This window comes from Rattus norvegicus, chromosome 13 (genome assembly GCF_021556685.1).
Source record: "Rattus norvegicus strain SHRSP/BbbUtx chromosome 13, alternate assembly SHRSP_T2T, whole genome shotgun sequence".
NCBI lineage: Eukaryota > Metazoa > Chordata > Mammalia > Rodentia > Muridae > Rattus > Rattus norvegicus.
In genome coordinates, this window is record NC_141546.1 from 104,090,543 (window position 1) to 104,116,562 (window position 26,020).

General features: G+C 45.6%; 1 long non-coding RNA gene across 2 annotated transcripts; it reads left to right on the forward strand.

The window, feature by feature from the left end:
- Window positions 1-10,010: 10,010 nt before the first annotated feature.
- On the forward strand, window positions 10,011-25,778 carry LOC148001876 (uncharacterized). 2 transcript variants are annotated; one of them, XR_015635784.1, is made up of 3 exons: window positions 10,011-10,088; window positions 16,800-16,846; window positions 25,379-25,778. It is a non-coding gene; the product is annotated as an uncharacterized LOC148001876 (long non-coding RNA). The 2 variants fall into 2 exon arrangements; XR_015635783.1 differs by lacking the exons at window positions 10,011-10,088; window positions 16,800-16,846 and adding an exon at window positions 20,644-20,793.
- Window positions 25,779-26,020: the final 242 nt, after the last annotated feature.

The following is a 26,020-nucleotide window of genomic DNA, read 5'->3' on the forward strand; positions in this document are numbered from 1 at the left end:
GAAGCTGTGGTTCTGAAGAATTCATCTGCTTCAAATACGTTCACGTGTTGCGACCAGCTACCCTTCAGAGACTCAAGGGATTGTTGCCATTAACCAGGATTTCCAGGAAATTGAGATTTGATTTAAATTGGGAGATGTAAGATTTTATGAACCCAAAGATTTAGAAGTCATTACAATAAATGCTGACTAATCCCTTAGGGAAATCAGCCTAGGATTAGATTATGTTCCTAGGATAAGTCAGAAATGCTCAAGAAAATTGGAGAATATACCACGCATGTATTAAAAGTCTTCATTTTACCTAGGGAATAAAAATTACACTACATTTGTGCTGGTATTTTTTTTATTACTTTTGACTGTTGCAAAGTGTACTGCTTGATTTAAAGACACAACACAGGAGAGGAGCGTACCGGGTGGTTCATTGCTTTTCAGGAAAAAACCAAGAAAGACTTACACCAGAAACTTACAAAATCACAGTGGGCACAACATGCACTTTCCCCACACACCCATATACCATACATACAAGCTACATACACATGACAAACATATAGACACATACATACACACATGCATATAAACACAAACACACTGAGACACATACACATACACACAGACACACACAGGCACATACATACACAAATACACACGTACACACAGTATATAAAAACACACATAGTATATACAGAATACACTTATGCACACACACATACACACAGTATACACAAACACATGCATACACACATATACACACGTATGCCCACAAACACATGCACACGCACACAGGCACATACATACACAAATAAAGGTTTTTAAAAAGGAAAAAAATACTGATAAATCCAAGGAACTTTTGCCTATGTTGAGTTCTGTGAATACTTACCATGATAGGAAGGAGGACAGATATATTTTCTAAATACAAAAATAGCTCCAGGAAAATTCAGCTCTATATAGTCATTCTTGATAAAAAGGGGAAGTTAGAAAAGAGAAGTGTGCGTTAGCTTATGAAAACGGTGCTGCCTCAGGCAGGTGGATGCTGCAGTGAGAGCTTCGGTCCAGTCCTGCCTGTCACTCACTAACCGGCCAGGTTATTTAAAGACTCAATTTTCTCATCTTAAAACCTGAAGCTCTGTGTAGTGGGCTGGGGGTTAGATCACTTAGAAGGCAGGCTTAGCCTGCACAGTGCCTCAGGCACAGGGCTCCTAGTACTGTAAAGACCAAAGAACAGTGTGCATTAACATCTGTCCTCTTGGGTCAGCGTTCATATACTGACCGCATAGCATTCACAGTGCAGCATAGTTCCACGGAAGACTCAGAAACCAGGAGCTTTAAAACATTTTTTACAGGATCTCATGTACTCCAGGCTAACCTCAAACTCACCGATGTAGCCAAGGACAGATGTGGGCTTTTAAAGCCCCTGCCTCCATCTCTGGAGTGCTGAGATTATGACATAGACCCCCTGCCTGAGACCCATTTTTTTAATTGTAAGACTGAGTCCAGGGCTCATCCACGCCAGCCAAGCACTCCACCAGATGAGCCCCATCCCTGCAGGGCTTAGGATGGGCTGTGCATACGACTGAGAAATCCAGTTTGTTCTTGTAATTAGGTCGGCAAACAATAATTATCTGGTACTACCTTGTCAGCATTCCGGTGGTGTCTACCAAATTACTCTTCAGTCACCACAGTCTCTCCCATTCTAAGTAGATCATGCTTTCTAGAATGTACGTTTCTAAAATGGAGGTGACTTGGGGAGAAAAAAAAGAAATAACACCAGCTACTTAATACTTTACGATGTTTGAACATTTTGATAAATTAACGAGACACCAAGGGTCAGACAGAGTGATTCCAGCACTGGTCAGTAGGAGGCCAGCTTTGGCTATACAGCAAGGGCATTGTTTCAGGGAAATAAAAAATATTAAAAAGAAAAAAAACTGGACAGGGAGATGAGTTAGTTGTTAAAGGGTCAGCCTTGCAAGCCTGAGGATCTGGGTTTGGCTCTCCAGAATCCATATCAAGTGCTGGGCATGGATGAGACATATCTTAATCCCAGCTGTGGCAAGACAGAAGGTGAACATATGGGTCCTCGGAAGGTCAGGGCTGGCTAGGCTGGCGTATGTGTTGAAGTTTCACATCAGTAAGGCAACCCACCTCAAACAAGTTAGAAGATGCCCGAGGACCCTCATGCTGTTCTGTGGTTCCCACAGAGGCACACCCACAGACACATACACACCTAACACCCAGGCACAGCGAAGTGAGAGACAGATACTATCCATATTGTTTAGTTTTAAATTTAAGTCTATTTCCAAAGGATGACTTATTGGACCTGGGGAGATGACTCAGTGAACAATGCCTGAGGAATGGCATCCCAAGTTGCTATTTGGCCTAGGTCCACTCGTGTGAACACACACGCTCTCTCAGACGCACACACACACACAGTGCAATGGTGGTGGTTTGAAACTGAGGCTGGGAAGGAAGCACAGTTTGCTACTCAGCGAGTAACGATTCAATTAAGTCCAGTGAGCAGGAGCCAGAGCCCGTTTCGTTGTACCACAGCTGACAACACAGCTCTGTACCCTGAGTGTGTCCTACGATTTCTCTGAACGGTCCAGACAATTGCCCTGTTGCCTGGAAGAAAAAGGCAAGCCTCGTGAGAGCCGCAGAGCAGTCAATGACGTCGCCTCAGAGAAGGGACAGGTCAGTGACTGGAGAAGGCAGACAGGCAGGCAGCTTCCTGTTGTCTTTAGTGCTGAGGCAGCTTGAGACACCATCTAATAAATATCTCAACACGCTCTGAATCACCGAGATGAGGTCCACACATCTTGCACATCTTCAAAGCAAATGGCAATGTTTGCTCCCCAGTCTGACTTGTTTTTACAGAAATCTGCAAGAATCAGGAAACACTGGATTGGAAGCCAACAATGAAGAAGAATCAAAAAACCCAGCTGCTTTGGGTGAAGAGCCCAAAGACGACCTTGCCAGGGCCTCCAGATGTTTCCTCTTACCATACCTCATCTCTACAATTTTATTTGCATTGCATCCACGCCAACATCTTCTCCTCAATCAATGACCCCACTGATGTCTTTAGATGAGCCAGAGGACAGATGTGTTGACAGCAGCCATCACCACATCCAAGTCTACTTATCCATAAGTGAGAGGCAGGGCCTTATCTGTCCTCACCTCACTCAGTGACACTTCCAGACCATCTTTAGCAGGTCCTCTTGCGTCCATGACAATGACCTTTCTCAAGCCACGGTGTGCAAAAATAATATTCCCAGAGGACAGAAGACTTTTACGCTGGCGCCGACCACATGTTTTGTGGACATCAGGTTGTCATGTTAGCGTGTGATGAGCGGAAGTCAGCTCCTGCATTCTGAAGGAGCGCAATGTTCTCGTGGCCCCAAGGGCAGCTCTGATTGTTCTTTGTACTACGCTTCAGTTAACAGGTTTTCTGGCATAAAGATTTATCTGAGACCTGGTTATATTCACAGAGCCAGAGCTGACTGGATGGTTTTTATACCTGCCATGACCCTCTGACTAATTTGCTTTAAATGAAAGTAGACTTGGAAAAATCCAAAACACTATTCCCCAGGTCTCCCATCTTCACTGACCCTGCAGCAGATGTGACCCCGAGGAATTGATGTTGTCTCTGTGGAGCGACAAGTAGGCTTTCCCGTTTGTCATGCAAACAGGTTAAATCATAGAAGACACGTAAAGCCAGTTGTGCTTCTTTCTACCTTACAGAAGCATCCCACACATGTGAGCATATGTGTGAAAGTGCAGGTGCACACAGCACATATGTGGAGTGAGAGGGATGACTCCCTGTCATTCTTCCTTCTTTCCCTTCCTCGGAACAAGGTCTCTTGTTTGCTGATGCGTATGCCAGGATGGTGACTGAGCTGCCGGGGACTCTCCTGTCCCAGCTCCCATGTAGTAGTGCTGAGATTGCAGACACTCACACTCGGTGCCCAGACTTTACATGGGTTCTGGGAATTTGAACTCAGGTTCTTGTGTGTTTGCATGGCAAATGCTTTTATCTACTGATCCATCTCCCCAGGTTCTCCTTATGTCACTCTAGTTTTAAGACACCTTCCGTAAGATGTGGACAGTGGCGGCTCCTATCACTTTCCTCTGCAGGAATGACAGTAGTCTCAACGCTGGCACCAGGGGGGCCCAGAGAGCTGTTTGCTGGAGACGTCTGAGCTTGGCTGCTAGAACACTCGGGATGGAAATGTGACAGACTGGTTGACTCCCTCAAACAGTAGAAGTCTGTATCCTTCCAATTCTGCAACCTGAAAGTCCACTGTCGAGGTAACAGAAGGATTGTTTTCTAAAAGGTGGGGCCTCTCCTTTGTCTTCATATTTTCTCTTTGATATGCACACACTGTAGTGCCTCATCCTCTTCTGAGGCCACTAATCTTGTTGGATCAGGACCCACCCTTCTGAACTCTTTTAATCTCAACCACTGGCTTAAGGACCTTGTCTCTCCACATACTATGTGGCCCTAATTTAGTCTCTAGCAAGGTGTCTAGTGGCAGCTTATCTCAATGCAAAGAGAAAATGTGCCTGTTGAGTTCTGATAGCGGTGAGGGAAGGTGGAATGACGTGATGGAGAACAGGCAATTCTTGGGAATTCTACACACAGGATAGAGAGGTTGGTTTAGGTCACTGTTTGTTCTGTCAGGGAAATAGCAGAGAACTTGAACGTCTACATGACTGTAGAATCCAGGGCTGGGAAGGAAGCAAAAGCCAGTAGGAGACACTGTGACCACCATACAGGGGCCAAGAACTGGGTTGAACTTTTCTTTAAGACTTGGTGCTCTTGGTATTCAGAAGGGGTCAATCGGGCTACTTTTAGGTGTTGGTCCACAACATAGAAATATTATTTTTGGCTGTTACTATTTCATAACTTGGAATCAGTTTGTAGGACTAAACTAGAGATGTCTGTTCTTTCTTCTACACACTGCAGGCGCATCTGCTTTAAGCATCATAAAAGCAAAAACTTTAAAACTCTTCAAGATATCCGAGATGTAGGTGCAGTAGTAATGTATCCCTTCCCCTGTAGGAAGGAATCACTGGGAAGCTAGCAGCTTGCTCAGGTGCTCACATCTGAAAAGTTCAGTGGTTTGGAAATCTAGACAAAGAGCACAGAACTGAACCTTTGCTGGAAGAAAGGACCATTGCTGCGGCTACCCGAGAAAACAGGTCCCATATTGAAACAAATAAGAAAGGCTGCCAACTCTGAACATCCACCACCACTGTTAATGGTTGAAGACTTCTACTTCTTTTCTTCGGAGAAAGAGTTCAGCATGAAGACAGACAGTGTGAGCAGAGTGGTTTTTTAGCAAATTAAAGCAAAAGACTAATATATCTAGAGGGAGGATGGGGCAGGATAGCCCAAAGTCAGGGATAACCCCCTACTTGGCTTTGCATTGTGCTTTTTAAACGGGTTTGTATGAGTTTTTAAGTGGTTAGAATTAATATGGAGATAAGGTAATGTCTTTTTCTTCTCAAATCCTGGTAGACCACATTTCTTTTTCAGGGTGTTTCTTCCCAGAGCTGGTTGGAAAGCTTCTAAGAGTGGTCAGAGCCACAGTGAGTGATCCTACACTCGTACTGTGGAAGTGAAGGAAGCCACCACTTGTGGTTTGTGTCATTGGGTTGCCAGTCACCCTGTGCACTCTTGTGATTTCCTTTGGGAGGCCTTTCTGCATTTAAGCCAGTTTCCTTCTGAATCTGTGTGTTTGCTAAAAGGAAGACACATCGTCACATACCCCACTCAGCACGTACAATGCAATTGAAGGAAGTTAAGGGATCTTTAAAGGACTTCATTAAATCTGTGTTCAGAACTTTGTATTTGAACTTTGAACACCATCTTTATGTTTATTTAATATGTATTAATTCCTTGCCTCCATTTGTTTGTGTACTATGTGCCTTCTTGGGGTGATTCGAACCAAACTCAAGTCATCTGTAAGAGTAGCAAATGCTCTTAACCACTGAGACATTTCCCAGTCAACTCCTATCCCCACTTTTTGACTCAAGTCCTCACCAACTATCCCAACTGGCCTCAAATTATGTACCCCAGACTGGCTTTAAATTTAATGTATAGACCATTGAATTTCCTAGACTCTGAAGTTAAGAGAGTGCTTGTCTTAAGTTGTCTGGATTCACACCTCTACCTTAAAGCAAGAATGTAGAAGTAATTTGGTCTTGCAAATGGCTTTTCAAGGGAACAGGCTGCCTCTGTAACTCCTGTGGATTCCCCCTGATGCTCCATGCTTAGCACCGGACAGGTGTTTGGTGAGCGCCCTTGGCTGTGAAGTCAAGTGCTAATATGCTCGAGCTTTATTTATCCTCACTGATGTGCGCTGGGAGCCTCCTCTGCCAAAAAAGCCAGTGATGTAACGGCCCCACAATTAGACCTCCACATTACACCACCAGGCACTCTGTGTCCCCAGTCTCAGTGTGTCCCTACAGTGACGTGCTACCAGTTGCCAGTCTCACTGCCGCCTAAACTCAGCTGATGAGAATGTGAGGTTCACTCTATTTTTATTCCCAGAAGAGGAAAATCCAGCTTCACTGAGCCAATCGCAGCGTTGTCATTCAGCAACTCAAGCGTGAGATCAGTCCTCCTCCCCCTTATTTTGTAAGTAGTGTGTTGGAAGTTAAATATTAACACGGAGAAGTCTGTAAAGTCAAGCAAAAGCAGTCTGCATTGTCAGAATGGGGAACGTAGTCTCCTCTCACTGCCAGGACATCTGATGTCAGGAATCACGGTCTAAAAATGTCTTGTCTCCTGCTTCATCTTCACAAAATGGCAAAACTTTTATGTTATATTATTTCACCATTTTAAAGATGAGAGAGTTAAGTTCATAAAAGGGGATGAAACTTGGCCAATGTCCTAGCAACGGTGCTGAATGAAATGTACAGAGGCTCTTCACTAGGCCTAAACTCCTGCCCAGTAGACCAAAAAGAAATTGGAGTTACTTATGTTGAAGGAGGGAAAGAGGGAGAAGTAGAGGGGGAGGGGGAAGGGGAGGGGGAGGAAGAGGGAGGAGAAGGAGAGGGAGAGGGAGGGGAAGGAGGAGAGGGAGCGGGAGAGGGATGGGGAGAAGGAGAGGAAGGGAGAGGGAGAAAGAGACTGAGAGACTGAATGAATAGTGGGGTAAGTGAGCAAATCCTCAGACTGGCCAGTCTCCCCTTAGCATTGTTAAGTGACTTCCAATGACCATCGAGGGTTCTCAGTTTGTGTGTGTGTGTCAGTCACCTTCCTTACCACCTCAGTGCTACACCATATGTGCAACTGACATTGCTGTGCCTTTGGGGTCACCCCGATCTCACTGATTATGGCTTGTGTTATACAGGTGAAATCTGAATAGTCTCCTAGAAAATGGAGATTGCTCTGTCTGTGGTATTTCTCCGTATCACCCTGGCAACTACACATAGTCCATAATTCCCAGAGCTTTTACCTTCACTTCCTGTTTCTCTTTTGTATTTAATGTAATCTTCCCCCCTCTCTCTATGTATGTATGTGAGTATGTGTGTGTTTTTCCCTTTCTCTCTTTCTGTGTCTCTGTCTCTCTCTGTGTGCACATGCACACATGCATGCATGTGCACGTGTCTTTGTGCCTGTGCACAAGCAGAAGCCGGAGAAGGCATCAAACCTTTGGAGTGTTGTTACTGGTATTTGCAGGACAGCCAGCTTGCTACGTAATTGCTGGGATCTGAATTTGGGTCCTCATGAGTGTATAGTAAGTGCTTTTAACCACGGAGCCACCTCTGCACTGTTGTCACCCCCAACTCCCATTACCATGTTTTTAGTCAAAGAGAAGAAGTGGACAAGGATTGGAGACAGTGGCAACTGCCAGGACAGGGAGAGCTTAGTGGTCTGCTTTTGTCTGAATGCATGCTGTGTTGGTTAGTTGTTTTTGTTTTGTTGTTGTTGTTGTTGTTGTTGTTGCTGCTGTTGTTGTTGTCAACTTGATACCAGGTAAATTCATCAGTGAAGAGAGAACCTCAGTTGAGGAATCAGCTCCATCAGAGTGGACTGTAGGCAAGTCTGTGAGTCTTTTTCTTGATTAATGACTGCTATAGGAGGCCCCATCCACTGTAGGTGGTTCCATTCCTAGGCAGGTCATCCTGGGATGTATGAAAAGCAAACTAAGCAAGCCATGGAAAACAAACTGATAAGCACACTCCTCCATGGCTTCTGTTTCAGTTCCTGCCTCCAGGTTCCTGCCTTGAGTGTCTGCTCTGACTTCTCTTAGTGCTGGACTATAAAGCACAAGCTGAAATGAATCCTACCCCAAGTTGTCATTTTCAGTCATGATGTTTTATTGCAGCAGCAAGCCAGTACGTGTTCTAGCGACAAACCCAGCAATTGAGGAAGAATGACTTGGACTGATGGAGGTGCAACCTGGCCTCACTCAACCCAGTACTTTAAAGGCTGAGTCACTCCAATGGTGCCTAGAACACCACACTCCATGTCAGATCCCTCTCTCCTTGAGATTCTTGGGACAGTGTGGCGTGTGACTTAAAATGCTTAACTCCACAGCTTTCTGTAAATCTTGCAGTCCAGGGCAACCTGCATTTACCCCATTTCCCCATCATTTCCAACTCTAAACCTTATGGTTTTGATCCTGGCAGCTTCAACAGCAGCTGGATCCTCAGAGCTACTAACGACCTGGGATCTATGGGATTCCAACAATCTGGTGACTCCCCTACAGGGTAAGGAAAGGACAGTTGAAGCACATCCCAGGACAGCCTCCAACCCACGGGAGCAGGTGAGGGACCAACAGGCTATGGATGGAGTTACAGGACAGCCTCCAACCACACAGGAGCAGGTGAGGGACCAACAGGCTATGGATGGAGTTACAGGACAGCCTCCAACCACACAGGAGCAGGTGAGGGACCAACAGGCTATGGATGGAGTTACAGGACAGCCTCCAACCACACAGGAGCAGGTGAGGGACCAACAGGCTATGGATGGAGTTACAGGACAGCCTCCAACCACACAGGACCAAGTGAGGGACCAACAGGCTGTAGATGGAGTTACAGGACAGCCTCCAACCACACAGGAGCAAGTGAGGGACCAACAGGCTATAGATGGAGTTACAGGACAGCCTCCAACCACACAGGAGCAAGAGAGGGACCAACAGGCTATGGATGGAGTTACAGCAGCGTGGGAGATACCTGGGTGACATGAACACAACTGCGACAACTCAAAAAATGAACTTTCCAAACATGAAGCCACGACTGGAAAGGTTTCAGTTTCAGGTAATCATTTACAATACCAACGGAGGAGAAACATTAACATAACAAGGAAAACCAAGCCAGTGAAAGCAAAACAGAAAGGGAAATGATGACAGGGTTGGAGAGATTATGCCGGATGGCACAGCAATGAAGGTCACAGGAGTAAATTGGAAGAAGTGGAGAAGACATAACCGGACAAAGAAGGGGAGGACACTCCCCTGAATCAAGGCTACTAAGGAGAACCAAGAAGGTTTGTCAGTGATAGTGGGCTGCTCCTCTAACCCTGCAGTCAGGCCCAGTCTGATCGCAATGATGGGGACAGCTGCTCCAAGTGACAACTGTTAGGAATCTGGCAGATCCTCGCTCACTGTCACTGCTTCAGGACCCTCAAGGGTCTTCTCCATCTTGCTTTTGTTACTTTTCAACAAAGTCTGTGGCCCACGTGGGAAAAATTCTGTCAAAGCTGTGCTTTTTTTCTCTTTAGTTCAAATCTGAAAATGGCCTGCAGGAAGGACTTCCAAAGGGGTGACACCAGCTGTATGCATTGCCTTGACAGAAAGGATTTACAGTCAAGAAAGTCTCTCAGGAGCTCCTTCAATGACAGGAGTTGTCATCTAGAATACTGATAGGAGGAGAAGCACCAGCAAGTGTAAAGGGCAGATGGACTCAGCTCAGGTGACAGAGGCTGAGCCATCAGTCTGCAGCTCCAGGCAATGGCATCCAGGTGGCCAGACAGGCCAGTCCTGGCACAGGGTCTCTTACCACACCCCATAGCTTGCTCAACTCTAGAGTAATACTCCATGAGGAAGATCCTTGGGCTTCTTTGTCAGGAACCATAATGGAACAAGGTAATAACTAGCAGGTGGTCTCCCCGAGATGGCCTGCTTCAGATTATTGTATTATCTGGACAGGTTTGCTCTTACTGGGCAAGGCCACAGGATAATTTATTTTAGGAAATATTCCTGCTATTAATATCCCTTTCCTGTTGTTATTAAATATATTTAACAATCACTAAGTAATAGCCTACCCCTTTGGAACAGATCTCTGCAGATCTACGGAGATGTACTGTCTTGTGGTGATGCTATATAGATGACTTCTTAAGTCCTAATGATGATCCTATAAGAATTCCTAAAATTATACCAGTGATTATTAAGCTCTTTTATAGTGGGACTGCTATTATGTCTTTTCTTCTAGTTAAAACTGCAGTGAGAACTCTGCCAGTCTCCCAAGTGTCACCAGTTAATCGCTCTTAGATAGTAACCAGACTTTCTCCTACTCAGATCACATTCCAAGAGGTTGTAAAACAATTAACCAAAAGTCATAAAAAAAGAACGATTTATTATAGGTTGAAATAAAGAAAATATTGACTGGGTTTATCTATACAAAACTTCACTAATAACTTAGTTATGGTTTTAAACCTTTAGTGAACCAGTGGAGCTGTGACAGGTGATGGATTTTTAGCTAAATAATTACTCCTAATGGATATGCATGTAAATATTCTCTGTTGTAAACTTGTATTTCAATTTATGATTTGATTTTTGTGTGAGCTTGTGATGAACTTTTTAACATGTGATCGTGTATTCTGAAAGATGTTTAAGTGCTGAGGACAAAGAGAAGAGTCAGAACTGAGCTGAGAAGAATTGAGTTGTGAGAGGGAACTGAGCTGAGGAGAAGTTTTTAGTACAACACCTTTTTGACAGAACTGAACCCAAGGAGAATTTAGAATTATAGGCATAGCATTGGAAGAGAAGGCATTGAAAGTAAAAACATCATTGGGACATAAGAGCAGGAGGAGAGAGCAAGATTAGAAGAGAATGCAGAGTGGAATAACTTAGAGACCATAAGTAACATAGAAAACACTAAGAAAGCAATGTGCAGAATGCAGAGAGAAAGAGAAGAAGAAGAAGAAGAAGAAGAAAGAAGAAGAAGAAGAAGAAGAAGAAGAAGAAGAAGAAGAAGAAGAAGAAGAAGAAGGAGAAGGAGAAGGAGAAGGAGAAGGAGAAGGAGAAGGGGAAGGGGAAGGGGAAGGGGAAGGGGAAGGGGAAGGGGAAGGGGAAGGGGAAGGGGAAGGGGAAGGGGAAGGGGAAGGGGAAGGGGAAGGGGAAGGGGAAGGGGAAGGGGAGGAGGAGGAGGAGGAGGAGGAGGAGGAGGAGGAGAAGAAGAAGAAGAAGAAGAAGAAGAAGAAGAAGAAGAAGAAGAAGAAGAAGAAGAAGAAGAAGAAGAAGAAGAAGCAGCAGCAGCTGCAGAGCACAGAAGGAGCAGGTATGCTTCTCTTTACCATGGGACAGACAGAACAGGTCCTTTCTTAATAACAAGGCAGGCTTAGTCTTACAAAAGAGAGCAAAGTGTTCTTCTTACAAATGTGGGTTTAATTCATTTAGTGTTGAAAGGGTAGAAGCTTTTTCTTTCTCTATGCAATAAAAATTGGAGTTCTTTCGGCACCAGTGCTTGGTCTTTTGCTCCATGTGCATATATAACTATGGATATGTATGTGTAAGTATGTAGAATGTATGCATGTGTGTGTGTGCAAGAATGTAATTGTGAGATTGCATGCAAGCTGGATCCAACTAGTCTTAATGCAAATGCATAAATGCACACTTGTGAATCTGTATATGAGCCCACATAAGTTTATGTATATTTGCCTATGCAAAAGTTTTTTCTTCTGCAAGCACTATTCACTTCTCTTGGTTCAATAGAAGTTTATTGCTCCAAACTCCCCCATAGCCTGACAAGCAAGAGGCATAGGGACAAAAGAGAAAAGGCTCTAGCCTTTACTTTATCTCCTTCTATTTTAGGATGAGGTGCCAAGTTCCAGAGACTGCAGTTTCTGGCCTCAGAGGAACACAGAAGGCAGATCAGTTACAGTAGCAGAGCATAGTGACTTAGATATAGATGAGTAAATCCGCTACAGTAGCATAGTAACTTAGATAAGTAAACTTTTTATTATTGTACAGCAACCCTAAATATCTTCTAAGACAGAGTCCTACCCCCATATCTCCTAAGACCAAATCTTACCATCCACTGATGCTCTTCCTCCTCGCTGCCTCAAGAAGAACCAACAAGAAGGAAGACCCTCGCCAGGGCTGGCCCTCTACACTCGTAGTGTGGACCCAAGAGAGAGCTGAGAGATGAATGCACAGAAAGAACTGAAGAACACCAACCCAGGAACGGAGCAGCAGGATGAGGAAGTGCATGCTAAGATGGATCCTCGTTAGTGTTGATTTAGGGCTCAGGGAGAAAGCTGACCACACACTGAGAGCGATGGGCCTACAGGAACTAAGACTCCTTGAAGCAGATTGAGGAGCTGTGATGCATGCCCAGTCAGTTTCTCTCAGTCAGCTTCTCTCAGTCGATGTTGTGGCTTCTAATGGAGAAGGGGAGCAAGAGAGAGGATGGAAGGGAGAGTGAGGAGACAAGAGGTAAGACAGTGAAGAAGTGGGGGAAGGAGGGGCAGGATAAAGGGTGAGCAAGAGGAAGGAGGTGACAGGAAAAGGGAGGAACCAGAACAGTGAAGAGGAAAGGGGGAAATGAGGAGTCTTCCCCTGGCTGGACTTGGATGGAATGTGGTCCATCTGTCTGTGCTCTCGGTCTGGGGTGAGTTGATGCTTTTTCACCTCCACAATGAAAGTCATATAACACATGTGCACTCAAGGGCCCCTTCCAGTTCAGGCTATTTATTTCACTTTTCCATGTCTTAGACACCCATACTTCTGTTCTTCATGGTCCAGCTCTGAGGACAAGCTGCTCATCTTCCCCCGGGACTCCCTCTTCTGGGCTTACATGGTTTGGAGTTGTCATTTCTTGCTACTTGTCATAGAAATACCAACTCGCACACACAATGCTCAAGGTTCCCCTCCTCCCTCTTAGGGAAGCGGTCTCCTTCCTTCTCTGCTAGTTGGTTGTTCCAGTTATTTATTCAATAGGTGGTGCGGTCCCTCCTCATTGACACACGGAAGCCCCAATGTCCAGTAACTCAGAATGTGCCACTGTTTGTACTTAGGGACTTTGGGAAGGTAATTAACCTTAGATGAAGCCAGCAGGGTGTGGTCTAATCCAACTTGCTGATGCCATTATAGGAAAGCAACTCTGAGCATGGAAACATCTAGAAAGTCTTCACAGAGACAATGTGGGTACAGTGGTAAGTCCCCACCAGGCAAGGACAAAGGCCTCAGAGAAACCAATCCAGCAATATCTGGATCACTTAATTAAACTTTGGGTATAAGCCCTTTGGATAATTTGATTCCTTAGACATTTCTGGAGGACAACACACACCTCACATCTACTTGGGTAAACATGAACGCTGGCTCTACAAGAAAGGTCCCCAGCATCAGATGTCCCCTTTCCATGGACTCACTCTCCTCAACATACTCAGACCATCACAGCAGATGTGTATCAGATCAAGACTCACTAAGCGGGGTGATGGGTGTATATTTTGTGGGGATCAAGGAGAGTATACGGACAGCTATAGAAGGGCAGTGCTGGACAAAGATTTAATGGAAGAATAGAAGAGATACTACTGGGAGGAGGGAGGTTCACCTGGGCAGCCAAGTGCTTGGCTGAACTTGAAATTTGAATTTAAAGGAATGAAAGACATAATTTACTGGCAACCAAGACCTTTGGCTTTGGTTGTCAAGTCTGTGTTCATGGACTTTTCTCTCCCTGTGGTTGCACTAGTCCTAACCTATCTCCCTGAAACTTGGGCTATCATTCATTCAGTCACTCATTCTCTATGTATTGTGGTTGAATCATTCTCTTATGCTAAGTGATATAAGAGTGACAGGCTTCAGAGAGGCAAGCAGCTAAGTTCACTCCTTCAGCTGTGTCTGTCTTCACTAAATCTCTATTTGGTTATCTATTTCCTCATCAACTATAATAACTATTATTTATGAAGATGTTAACATGTGTGTTTCAGATACTTGTGTTTTACCCTAACGGTACTAGAGAAGTTGGCTATTATCCTTACTATTCTAATTTCATAGCTGAGGGAGTTGCAGCCGAGGTGGGTTACAGCAGAGGGATGTTAGATGTCGTTCTTAACGTCCTAATCAGTAGGGGACACACCAGAATTTGAGTGCAGTAATGTTCGACTCAGAGTTGAATCTTTTAGCTATTATTTCATAGTCTCTCTGAAACCATTCCAGAGGTTCTGGTTCAAGAAAGATGAGGAAATTTTCTGAATGACAGTAAATCTTCATATTAAAAATGCTAATCAAAGGTATATGTATACCCAGGGGTCAAATTTGACTTCTATGTAGGAGTCAAATGGTTTTCAGTCTTAAAAAAAAATCAATGTTGTGTTTGGTTTTTCACAGTCAACCTGAAATAACCTAGACTAACCTGGGAAGAGAGTCTTAATTGAGGAACGGTCTAGAACACGATGGCCTGGGGTCATGTTTATGAGGAGCCACACTTATTATTAATTGATATGGAAAGACCCAGCCCATATGAGTGACACCATTCCATAGTGCGTCCTAAACTGTAAGAAAGGAAAAGGCAAACAAGCAAGCCAGCCTGCATGTGTTTCTTTCTTTCTTTCTTTCTTTCTTTCTTTCTTTCTTTCTTTCTTTCTCTCTCTCTCTCTCTCTCTCTCTCTCTCTCTCTCTCTCTCTCTCTCTCTCTCTTTCTTTATTTCTTTCCTTTTTTTTTTCCGGAGCTGGGGACCGAACCCAGGGCCTTGCGCTTGCTAGGCAAGCGCTCTACCACTGAGCTAACTCCCCAACCCCCGTTTATTTCTTCTGCTCTTGACTGTGGGTGTGATGTGACTTGAGCTCCTGCCATTTTGAATTCTACACTATGATGAACCGCAACCAGGAAGTATAAAGAGAACACATCCCCTTTCCCATTTTTTAATTTTTTTCCACAGCATTTTATCACAGAAAAAGAAACGAAACTCAAATGCTTTGCCCACTACTATCCACTTCTATCTTTAATCCCAAATAAAAACATGCAGCTCATTGTGACGTACTCATTCTTTCTTCAGTTTTAGATATGACCCAATGAATTCTTACCATAAAGGCAAAGGTCCTCTGTCTTTCATGGTTTACCTCCACCAATATAAACCACTTCCTGCTCACCCATCTACCCTCCCAGTTTTGTCACATCCCATGTTCAGTATTTATACTATTTTATATGAATATAATCTTTCTATCAATCATGTGTACTCACTAGGATGCCCTTCTTTTTTTTTGGAGCTGGGGACCAAACCCAGGGCCTTGTGTTTGTTAGGCAAGCGTCCTACCGCTGAGCTAAATCCCCAACCCCTAGGATGCCCTTCTTTTGTACAACTTTCTATTTTCCTGGAGTTGATAGTTGCCTCATATTTTTTTAAACTCTCTATACACTCATTGCCCTTTCACCCTGCACCTTGCCCCAGTTGTCCAGCTCTCCCCGCCATGTCTGGACTCTGGACTCTGGCAGAGCAGAAATTCCAGAGTACTCTAAGGTCATGGACACCCTTCTTCTTTAGTCCTAACTGAGAAGCTCCTTGAGAAAGGTTCATAGAAGGAAATTGTTGAGACCTTGAGTATTCAGATAAGCATTTATTCTCATGTCTGTTTGGCAGTTTTTCTGGGGAGAGAATCCATGTTACAAGCAGTTTTTCTTCTTCAAAAATCTGGTTTATTGTAGCTAGACTCTCCTGCAATGTTAAGCTGGTTCTTGATCCTTTAAAAGAAACCTGTTCTAATATTTGGATTATTAATAAGTTTTGGCTCTTCTCTTAGTCCTATGAATCTATTGGGATGTGTCTTGTTTTCTTCTACTGCAGCGAGATCCCTGTGGCCTGTTTATCAGGATGCATAAAGTCTTCCAGTTTAGGCAGCATTTTTAGAAAGGTTCCTTGTTAATTTTTTCAGATGTTGGCTCCTTCTTGGAACAGTAGGCTAAGGTTTCTTAATTCTTCCAGTGCAAACAGTTTTATTTTAAATTCTTCTTGGGTCGAGGAGATGGCTCAGTGGGTAGTTTGGATTCCCAGCACCCACATAAAGGTACAGTAGCACATATGTGGATGAGCAGCACTTCCACAGCAAGGTGGGAGGTGGAGACAGGAGGATCCTTGGAACTTACAGGCCCAGGAGCCTGGTGAACACAGAGCAGAGTAGCAAAGAACCTTGCCTCAAACAAGGTTGAAACCCAGGAATGTCCTCTGACCTCTGCACATGTGCAGTGACATGTACATGCACACAGACACACACACACACACACACACACACATACACACACACACACACACACACGTACGTACACACAGGCACACAGGCACACATGCACATATTACTGGCTCTAAGAAGTGCTTAATAATCACTGGGAATCCTAGTAGAACTGAGACGGCTTCTTGCAAGTACAAGCCTTAGGGCTCAAGTTTATACCCAGACTGCTCACATTCCTCAGTAAAAGCACAAGCTTCTCAGAGCGGTGGGTGGCCCTCTCTGCTAGTGACCCTTTCCCACCCAAGGGCTCAGTCCCACGGGACACCCTATGAATATGAATTTTCTCCAATCTCCATGGCTTTTCCTTCAGTGACTCATCCATGGCAAACTCAACATTATCTCTCCCCACAGCAAGGTTGAACTTTCCGTGATGTGGGCAGCGGTGGCCAAGGAAGGAGGTGAGCAGTGTGTCTGTCTAGAGACCTGCTGAGTTGATGGAAGCTTTTCCTGTCTGACCTGCCCTTGAAAAGGACTGTCTGTGAGCTGATGACTTGGGGAGATGGGGCTGAGAGGACAATGGGAAAAAATGTGCAGACCTGTAGGGGAAACCCAGGGGATGAAGGCCAAGGCTGAATGTAAGTGCAAATCCTTTTGAGTTTATTTTTTTTGGGGGGGTGGGGGGTCGCTTACCTCTTGATGTGGAATTAAGATAGAAAGGTTTATGGTTTTAGAGCAGAGAAACAGTCGAGTCATCATGTTTACTAAAGGCAAGTGTAAATAGAAGATAACCATTCTCATCCAAACTCGCCCACTTAATTTTAAAATTAGTAGGAAATAAATCATTTAAGTGGAACTGGGTGGGATGTATCTGAAAAGCTGGTCATATTTTCAACAAATGAGCACCAGAAGCTGTTATGACAATTATTCTTTAATGACGACCCATGACTCTCCCATTGACTCCCTGAGGGTAACCTTCACCAGCTACCAACACCCAGGGCCTTTGGTGTGATATGATGTGCACTTGGTTCATTTCTAAGACTTAAAAGCATCAAATGACGAACAAACCCAAGCTTTCTCCAAAAGATCACTCAGTCATGGGCCACCTCGGAAGCCAAGGGGAACATGTTAGTTCTGAGGTAGCAGCAACTCTGAACTCTGAACCAGTGCTCTGCTGGGTTCTCTTGAGTTTAGGTCTCGATCCAGCTCTGCGCACTTCTCTTCACAAACATGGTGCAGCCAGCCTTGCTCCAACACCTCTGCCCAGCATGGGAGGCCTCAACAGGTTTCTGTAGGCCAAGAGCATCGGATTGATCTTCTGTGGTCTGTTCACTTACTTTCGTCCTCTATATGTACAGTTAGTTTGAACCCTGTAAGTAACTGGATTGCCATCTGTGCCCCATGAATAGAGGAATAGGAATGAATGGAAGCTGCATATGAGGGCACATACATGTTAGCCCAGCACTTGACAGATGGGGGCAGGAAGATGAGTTTAGGTTAGTGTAGGCTATATGAAACCCTGTCTCAAATCCAACCAACCAACCAACCAACCAACCAACCAACCAATCAACCAACCAACCAGGTGTGTGTGTGTGTGTGTGTGTGTGTGTGTGTGTGTGTGTGTTTGTGATATGAAACCCTGTCTCAAAACTAACCAATCAACCAACCAACCAACCAACCAACCAACCAACCAACCAACCAACCAACCAGGTGTGTGTGTGTGTGTGTGTGTGTGTGTGTGCGCGCGCGCACGCATTTGTGATATGAAACCCTGTCTCAAAACCAACCAACCAACCAACCAGGTGTGTGTGTGTGTGTGTGCATGTGTGTGTGCATTTGTGATATGAAACCCTGTCTCAAAACCAACCAACCAACCAACCAACCAACCAGGTGTGTGTGTGTGTGTGTGTGTGTGTGTGTGTGTGTGTGCGCACGCATGCATTTGTGATATGAAACCCTGTCTCAAAACCAACCAACCAACCAACCAGGTGTGTGTGTGTGTGTGTGTGCATGTGTGTGTGCGTTTGTGATATGAAACCCTGTCTCAAAACCAACCAACCAACCAACCAACCAACCAACCAACCAACCAACCAGGTGTGTGTGTGCGCGCGCGTGCGCGCGCGCGCGTGTGTGTGTGTGTATGTGTGTGTGTGTGTGTGTGTGTGTGCGCGCGCGTTTGTGATATGAAACCCTGTCTCAAAACCAACCAACCAACCAACCAACCAACCAACCAACCAACCAGGTGTGTGTGTGTGTGTGTGTGTGTGTGTGTGTGTGTGTTGTGTGTATGTCGTTCTCTAGCACTATTTACCTCAACTGCCTTGAGATAGAGGAGACTGAGTCTCCCACTGAACTTCAAGTTCTCCATTTTGCTAGGCTAACCAGCCAGTGAGCCTCCTGTCCCCATTCCGAAATGCTAGGGTCACAGGCATACACAGCAATGCCTGGCATTTTGCATATGTGCCAAAGACTCAAACTCAGGTCATCATGCTTGAAGAGAAGACTGTCTTACCCACTGAGCCAGATTTTAAAGAAATTGTTTTAAAACGAGTAGTCAGGGAGCTGAGACAACCAACCCGTGTCAGCAGATCATCACAGACCTTTGATTTCTGCTATGCATTAAAACCTTGCAGGGTGCGGTGAGGCTTCTACGCTTAGAGCCAGGAAGCTGCTAGTCAAGATTATATGGCAGGTGCACTCCTGGCTGCTTCACTCATAACCATCTTTGGAGACTGCTCTTGGTCTTCGGGTTCCTCTTAGCAGACACAGTAACCCAGAGGACCCGTGGGAGCTTGACTCTGGGTGTGGGTGGGTGTGAGGGCTTGTCTGTTTCACTTGTGGGGAATCTTGTCCTTTGTACCAGTTTGCATGGAGAGTGTGGCCTTTTCTTCTCTTCTGGTCTCTGTCTGTGCAGCATGACAGGCTCAATAAAGCTCATCAGCCGCACAGCACATTGCGTTATTTCACTGGTGTTGCCTTTCTAGAGGTCAGTGAACATTCAAGGAGGGAATTCTCCTGAGGGCAGAGAGGGGGTCAGGAGGGTCTTGTTACATCCAAGGCCTGGCCCTGAGCCTGGCACATAGTTGATACTTAATAAGTTCTGCTCAGTAAAGGGAAGCAAATAGCAAATGTCATTTAATAACTCCCCCAGTTCTCAAAAATGTTTCTGCGTTGGAGACTGGCACAGCTAGCATTTAGTGGAGGCTCTGCACTCCATGTGTGTGAATTTAGTTAACACTCAAAGCCATCCCGTGGTCTTGTTTATAAAATCAAATGTGAACGTTAGACTTTTCTCCGCAAACAGACAAATATGGTTGTCCCCTTGTCCCTGCATCACAGGTCAGTGTCAGACTTCCTGGTGAACACTCTGGGAAGGGGAGAGTTAAGTTCCTTATGGTCTGACCTTTTGGGACTCATCACATTACACTGTTACAGCCCAAACACAGAGCAGTTCTCAGACAGGCAAGGAGCCCCTGGCTTCTCTGATTCCCATATGCCTATCTTCTTTCAAAGTTAAAAAAAAGCACAAATAAATTTACTGCTGTTTGAATCTGGTGTCCTCCAAAGGCCTCATCCTCAGCATAGTGTTTCTGGGGGACAGTTAAGAGGTGGACTGTATACCATGAATCATTGTGGGAGCCCTTGAAGGGAACTGAGGGCTCTCAGTCTCTTCCTGTCTTCATTTTCTGGCCTCTGTGGATTGAGCAGCTTGCTCTATCCTGTGGGGCCTCTAGGTGCAGGCTTATCACAGACCTGTAAGTAGGGGGACCGACTAACCCTGGACTGGAACCTCCAAAACCGTGAGCCTGCTGGATGTGGTAATGCACAACTGTAGTCCTAGCCCTGAGGAGACAGCAGGATTGCCACAGGTTCAAGGCCTGCTTGAGCTATACAGTGAGTTCTGAAGAGTAAGGAATGGCTCAGAATTTAGAGTGAGACCTTGTCTAAAAAAATAAATAAATAAAATAAAACCTAACAAAACCACAAAACAACCAACGAGAAAAAAAAAACAAAACAAAACAAAACAGAAATAGCAATAGCAACCAAACAACAAAATCCAAAACCGAGCATGCTGGTTATGTCTGTAACATTGACACAAGGTAGCTCGATAGAAGAGGGAGCCTTGACTGAGGGCTACCTGTGCACCAGTCTGTGGGGCAGTTTCTTTATTGATGAGTAATGTGGGATGGCCCAGCCCACTGTGGGTGGTGTTACCCCTAGGCAGTAGTAATGCGTTGTATAAGAAAGCAATCTGGGCAAGCCCAGGAGAATATGTCAGCCAGTAAGCAGCACTCCATGATTTCTACCTCTGCTTTTCTGCTTGAGTTCGTGCCCTGACTTCTGTCAGCGATCGCTTTTGGTCATGATGTCTACCGCAGCAAGAAAAGGCAAACTATGGCAGAAGCAGGTACTAACGATTGAGCTATTGCTGTGACAGACCTGACCATGTTGTTTGGGGGGTGGGGGGGGGTGTTGGGGTACTGTTTGGAATTTGGGCTGGAAAAGCTATTGCGCACTCAAAGCTTTGTGTTCTGTGGGAACTTGGATAAGAGAGAGTTGAGAGAAGTGCGGCTGATGAAGGCTTGGCTTATGAAGTTTCAGAGAGAGAGAGAGAGTCCCTTAAAGCCTCTGTCTGGACCACTCATGTGATGCTTTGATTTAAGAATCTATGGTTTCCAGTGAGCCACGGCTGTAACTTGGCCCAGTCTAGAGACATCTGGGAAGAGGGAGCAGCAACCAAAGAACTGTCTACATCAGATTGGCCTGTGGATGTGTCTGCAGAGCATTTTCTTGATTGTTTAGTGATGTGGAAAGGTCAATCCCACTGTGGGTGGCGCCTGAGCTGTAAGAAAGGTAACAGTGTGAGCCAATAGGTCCATTTTAAGGACCAGGCCTGCTTCAGGGATAGAACGTAAGTCCCAGAAACTAAGTCATAAGACACCAGCTCTAGGAACAGACCTTAAAATCCAGAACAAGGTGGTAAAACCCCCTCCCAAAGGACGGCCTGGGGAATAACCAGGAAAAACAAGGAAATAGCTTATCTCAGAATGGGCCATCTGCACTGGACAGCCCTATTTTGTCACACTGCTGAAAGTCCATGACATAGGAATGCAGACCACTGTGACCTCTACCTACCAATGAAATCTTACATTACCTAATCCTTCTAGAGAGTTCCCCCAGTTGCCTATAAGAAGGTCTGTGTGCCTTTGTCTGGGGTTGACATTTTAGAGAATGGTTGACAACACCCCCCCCATGCTGGTTGCTTCTGCAAAATGAATACTCTCTGTTTTTGCATACTGAGTCTGGGGTCACCCTTCAGCGATTTTCGGACCCTTACACAAGTAAGCGGAGTTCTTCCATGGTCTCTGTTACAGTTCTTGCCACCGAGTTCCGACCTGACTTCCCCCAAGGAAGGGCTGTGACCTGGAAGCGTAAAATAAAAAACCCTTTCCTCCCCAAGTGGCTTTTGATCACAGTTTATTAAAGCAACAGAAAGCTCTCTAACACGGAGAGAGCTCCATTGCTCTCCAGGTGCCTACAGCCTGAGTAGGAGTTGTGCTTAATCCCCCTTCCGCGGGACAATTATCCAGGATTTCCTTGTCTAAAGTCAACAGAGACCAACCTCTTTGTCCGGGGCTACATCCTTTGCTGCACGGTCACCTGTGCGGCTTCGAGCTTTCCCTCCGCTGAGACCGCTGATGGTCGGGCTGGGGAGGTCTGGCTAGATGCAGCAGGAGGTAATATCTTGGTGGAGGGGAGGGAGGGTGCCTTATCTCCTGGTGTAATGTGGAAGGGGTGACAGAATCTCAAGCAGTGAGGGCCTCTACCTAGAAAAAGCCTCTCAGGATGATCTGTGACTGTAAACAGGACCGAGGCATTTTCTACTTTTGAGCACAGCACACTGGAGGGGCGGGGCAACGGCTGGGGATCCCTCCTTCCCCAGTCACCCTCTGCCATCTGCCGGCCACAGCCGGAAGTGCTCCTGAATCGCTTCAGGTGGTTCCTGTGGGGAGTTTGTTAGGTTTTTTTGAGTATATAGGGTCTCACCACGTGGTCCAGAGTGGCCTCTTCTTCCTCATCTGGGTGTTTACAGGAGTGAGCCACCGTGCCAAGCTCAGGAAGGAAGTCTTTTTAGCTGTATCTGTTCTGAGCTTGAGATGCGGCTTCTGAGAAAAATTGTGTCACAACTCACCCGACTCCATAATTTATTTCCCTCAAAATTACAGTTCCGAGGAGACTTGAACATCTGAGCGATCGGTTTGCCATTTTTATTCCTTTGCTGGAGAGGTAACTTTTGAACTCTGACTCTGTGACCTCTTAATTGTAGCTTAGCAATTATTTAGTGTGTGCATGCATGCACATGTGGCAGTTGGAGAAGGTCTCTCAGGAGATGGTTCTCTCTTTCTACCACGTGGGACTGAACTTGGGTTGTCAGTGTTAATGACATGTGACTTTACATGCTGAGCCATCCCACTGGCCCTCTATAACTTCTTTATGACATTGGCCAGGAATTGTCACCTCTTGGTCCTCCATCTCCTCGTCTGAGTCAGTAGACCTTGTGGGAGATGCTAGACCTTGCTTCTCTAGTGTGTTTGACTTGGTTGACAAAAGCTTACAGGTGCACAGCCTGTAACAGCTTGCACTCCACCTGCTCTCAGTAAATCCCATGCACCACGCTCTTGGATGTACCTAAGAATTTAAGCAGCCCTTAGACTATGGGACGCAGAGCATTCTGAGAACTAGTTATGCATATGTGCCTGTGCACACTGTCTGTGCCACATTTTAACACCACAGTCAATTCAAACAGTGTCAGCCCATGCTCTCAAACCTTTCTCATTCCCTCCTGCTAGAGCGATTCATATTCCTTGTTACTACCTACAATACACTATCCGGCGTGTGACTGCTCACTGCTATCTGGGAATATGGGCCTGAATTGCCCGGGTCCCTAAGGGTCAGGACTTGTTTCACAGTGTCTCATGCTAGGTTACTAAGCATGCACTCGATAAAGACCTGTTGACAGGATTGCTCTCATTGGATTTTCCGGGAACCCTGGATCAGGTGGAGCGGGTGAGAACTGTGGTCATTCTGTAGAGGAGTCATAGAGACTGGACTTAGAGGACAGCAGTGGAATTGAGAGTGGGATTCAAGGCTGGGGAGAATAAATATATATGCAAAAGACTGAAGAAATAACAGCGATAACAAAACTCGCCCGGGGCCCAGATGCAGGCACATAATGAGGATTCACTACGCTAATACTCAGACAAGGTCCACCTTTCAGGCTGGTCCTCTGTCCCCATCCTACCCCACAGGAGGACAGCTTCGTTGGGGAGGTCACCCTCACTTTTTCTGTCCTGTTTTTGACAGTCCCATTAGCCCTGAAATGATCAGTGAACCCAAGATAGATGTCCAAATATTAGTTCCCCAAACTAGCTTTTTAATTCTTTTTCAATTACTTTTAAATTTTAATTATTTTTAAACTCATGAATATGAGTGTTTTGTCCGAATATATGTCTGTCCACCATACCTAGTCCTGATACCTGCGGAGTCGAGAAGAAGGCATCAGAGCCTTTGAAACTAGAGTTATAGATGGCTGTGAGCCTCCATTTTGGTATTGAGAAGCCAACCTGGGTCCTCTGGAAGAGCAGCCAATCCTCTTAACCATGGAGCCATCTCTCTGGCTTGAAGTTTGTTTTTATTTATGTGTATGTCTATGTGCGTATGCATGCATACATGTCTGTGGTGCCTGAGGAGGCCGGAATAGGATGTTGGATCTCCGTGAGCTGGACTTATAGCCAATTGTGAGCCACCTGATGTAGGTGCTGGGAACGGAACTCTGGATTTTTTGCAAGAGTAACAAGTGCTTTTATTTGCCGAGCCATCTCTCCAGCTCTCTCTCCTCTCAACAGGCCGAAGAATACCATGGGAACAGCCCTGTACTCCAAGGACTTCAATCCTTCTTGATGATGCTCAATAAATAGCAACGAAGGCTTATTGATCGTGTCTGTAGTGCTAGAACCCTTTCCAGAATCCTGGGACCTACAAAACCATGAGGTGCTTGAGAGCAGAAAGTATATCTTATCCCATGTTCTTTTCCGTGCTGGGGTTTTGTGGGTCCTGGCCCAGGCTCCACCGCTGAGCTACAACCCATCCCTTCTAATTCATTCTTAACCCCTTACGTGATACCCAGAACTGGTGGTGGTGGTCTTGGTGACGTCAGTGACAGAGATGGTATTAAGTGTAGTTGATTGGGCAAAGTCACTGTTATAAATGCATTCCTTTATTCTCAGCAACCTCTGAGGCAGGTCCCTTGAACTTTACTTGGAGGAACACATTGCCACATCAAGAGGGTCAAGCCGTTGCCTAAAGCCACCTCTGGGAAATGGTGGGCATGGGATTTAGACCTGGATCTTTCTGACCCCCGGAGCTGAGTGGTGCTGATATCATAGTGTGGTCCACGGTAGGTGCTTAACATCTGCCTGTGGAGCCAAACGGAGAAGACTGAATAGAATTTGGCAGGGTTGCTTCCCCTGCCGGTCCCTCTGAGAGCTGACTTGCGAAGGCGTTATTTGTTACAGAACATTATTTTATCATTAGTTCCACAGTAGGACCACTAGTCCCCCGAGGTAGGCAACTTTCACCTTGTGCTTCACATGCATTTTTTAACCCTTGTAATGGTTCTGACAGGAATATGTGATTACCCTCATTTTTCAGATGAAGGAACAAAGGCATAGGGGGAGCGGCTTGCTGCCAGTGCAGGGCTTGCGGTGGGAGCTGAAAGGCTTCTATCTGTCTCTGACATACCCACTTTACTCTGGTCTTTTCCAGGTCACAGATGACCTGGCCCCATGCCTCAGAGTTTCTGTTTCCCTTGTTTTCCCTCTCCAGATCTCTCTTCTAGCTAGCCCGACAAAAATCACAGAAGCCTCATAAAATGACAATCAGGGCTGGGCTGACTGGTCTAATCTGGTTCTCCATCTGCTCTCTCTTACCAGGACAGCTACAGGAAACCAACAGTGGATGTCAGAGGCGACAGAAGCCAGGGTCTATCCATGGAGAGGGCTGGACACAACTCTCTACTGCCTCTGCCTCATCCCCTCTCTTCCCCGTGGCTCGGGAAGATGGGCGAGCCAGGAAGATCATAATTTATTTCTCTAGAAAAAAGAAAAGAATTCCCTTGGGAAATCTGCAGCTCCGTGAGCCAGAGGAGGCTCTGGCTCCTCCCTCACGGTGTCTGCTTCGGGAATGAGTTTTCTCGGAGATCCTCAAGAGGCTGGGTTCTGACTCCTCACCAGACCTTTGGGTTGGTACAGGACCAAAGCCCACGTTACTGGGTCTTTATAATTATACACTTGTATAACTTGTAGAACAGCCCACAACATCCTTTGTTGCATATTTATAGTGAGTTGTGTTTCATACGATCCTGAATAGTCTGGAATTCCATAAAACAAAGTGGACGGAATGAATGCTTCTCTAACACACAGGAACCAACAAATAGGATTGGCAGAGGGCACCTGCTAGCATTAAAGTAACAGAAGAATAATTGTGGGAGTGTTTCAGAGCAGGGTGCCCTCTGTGCCTGGAATCAGGGGGACCTTTGCTTTGGGTTTATTGGTGAAGGAACTTGGGAACCTGGG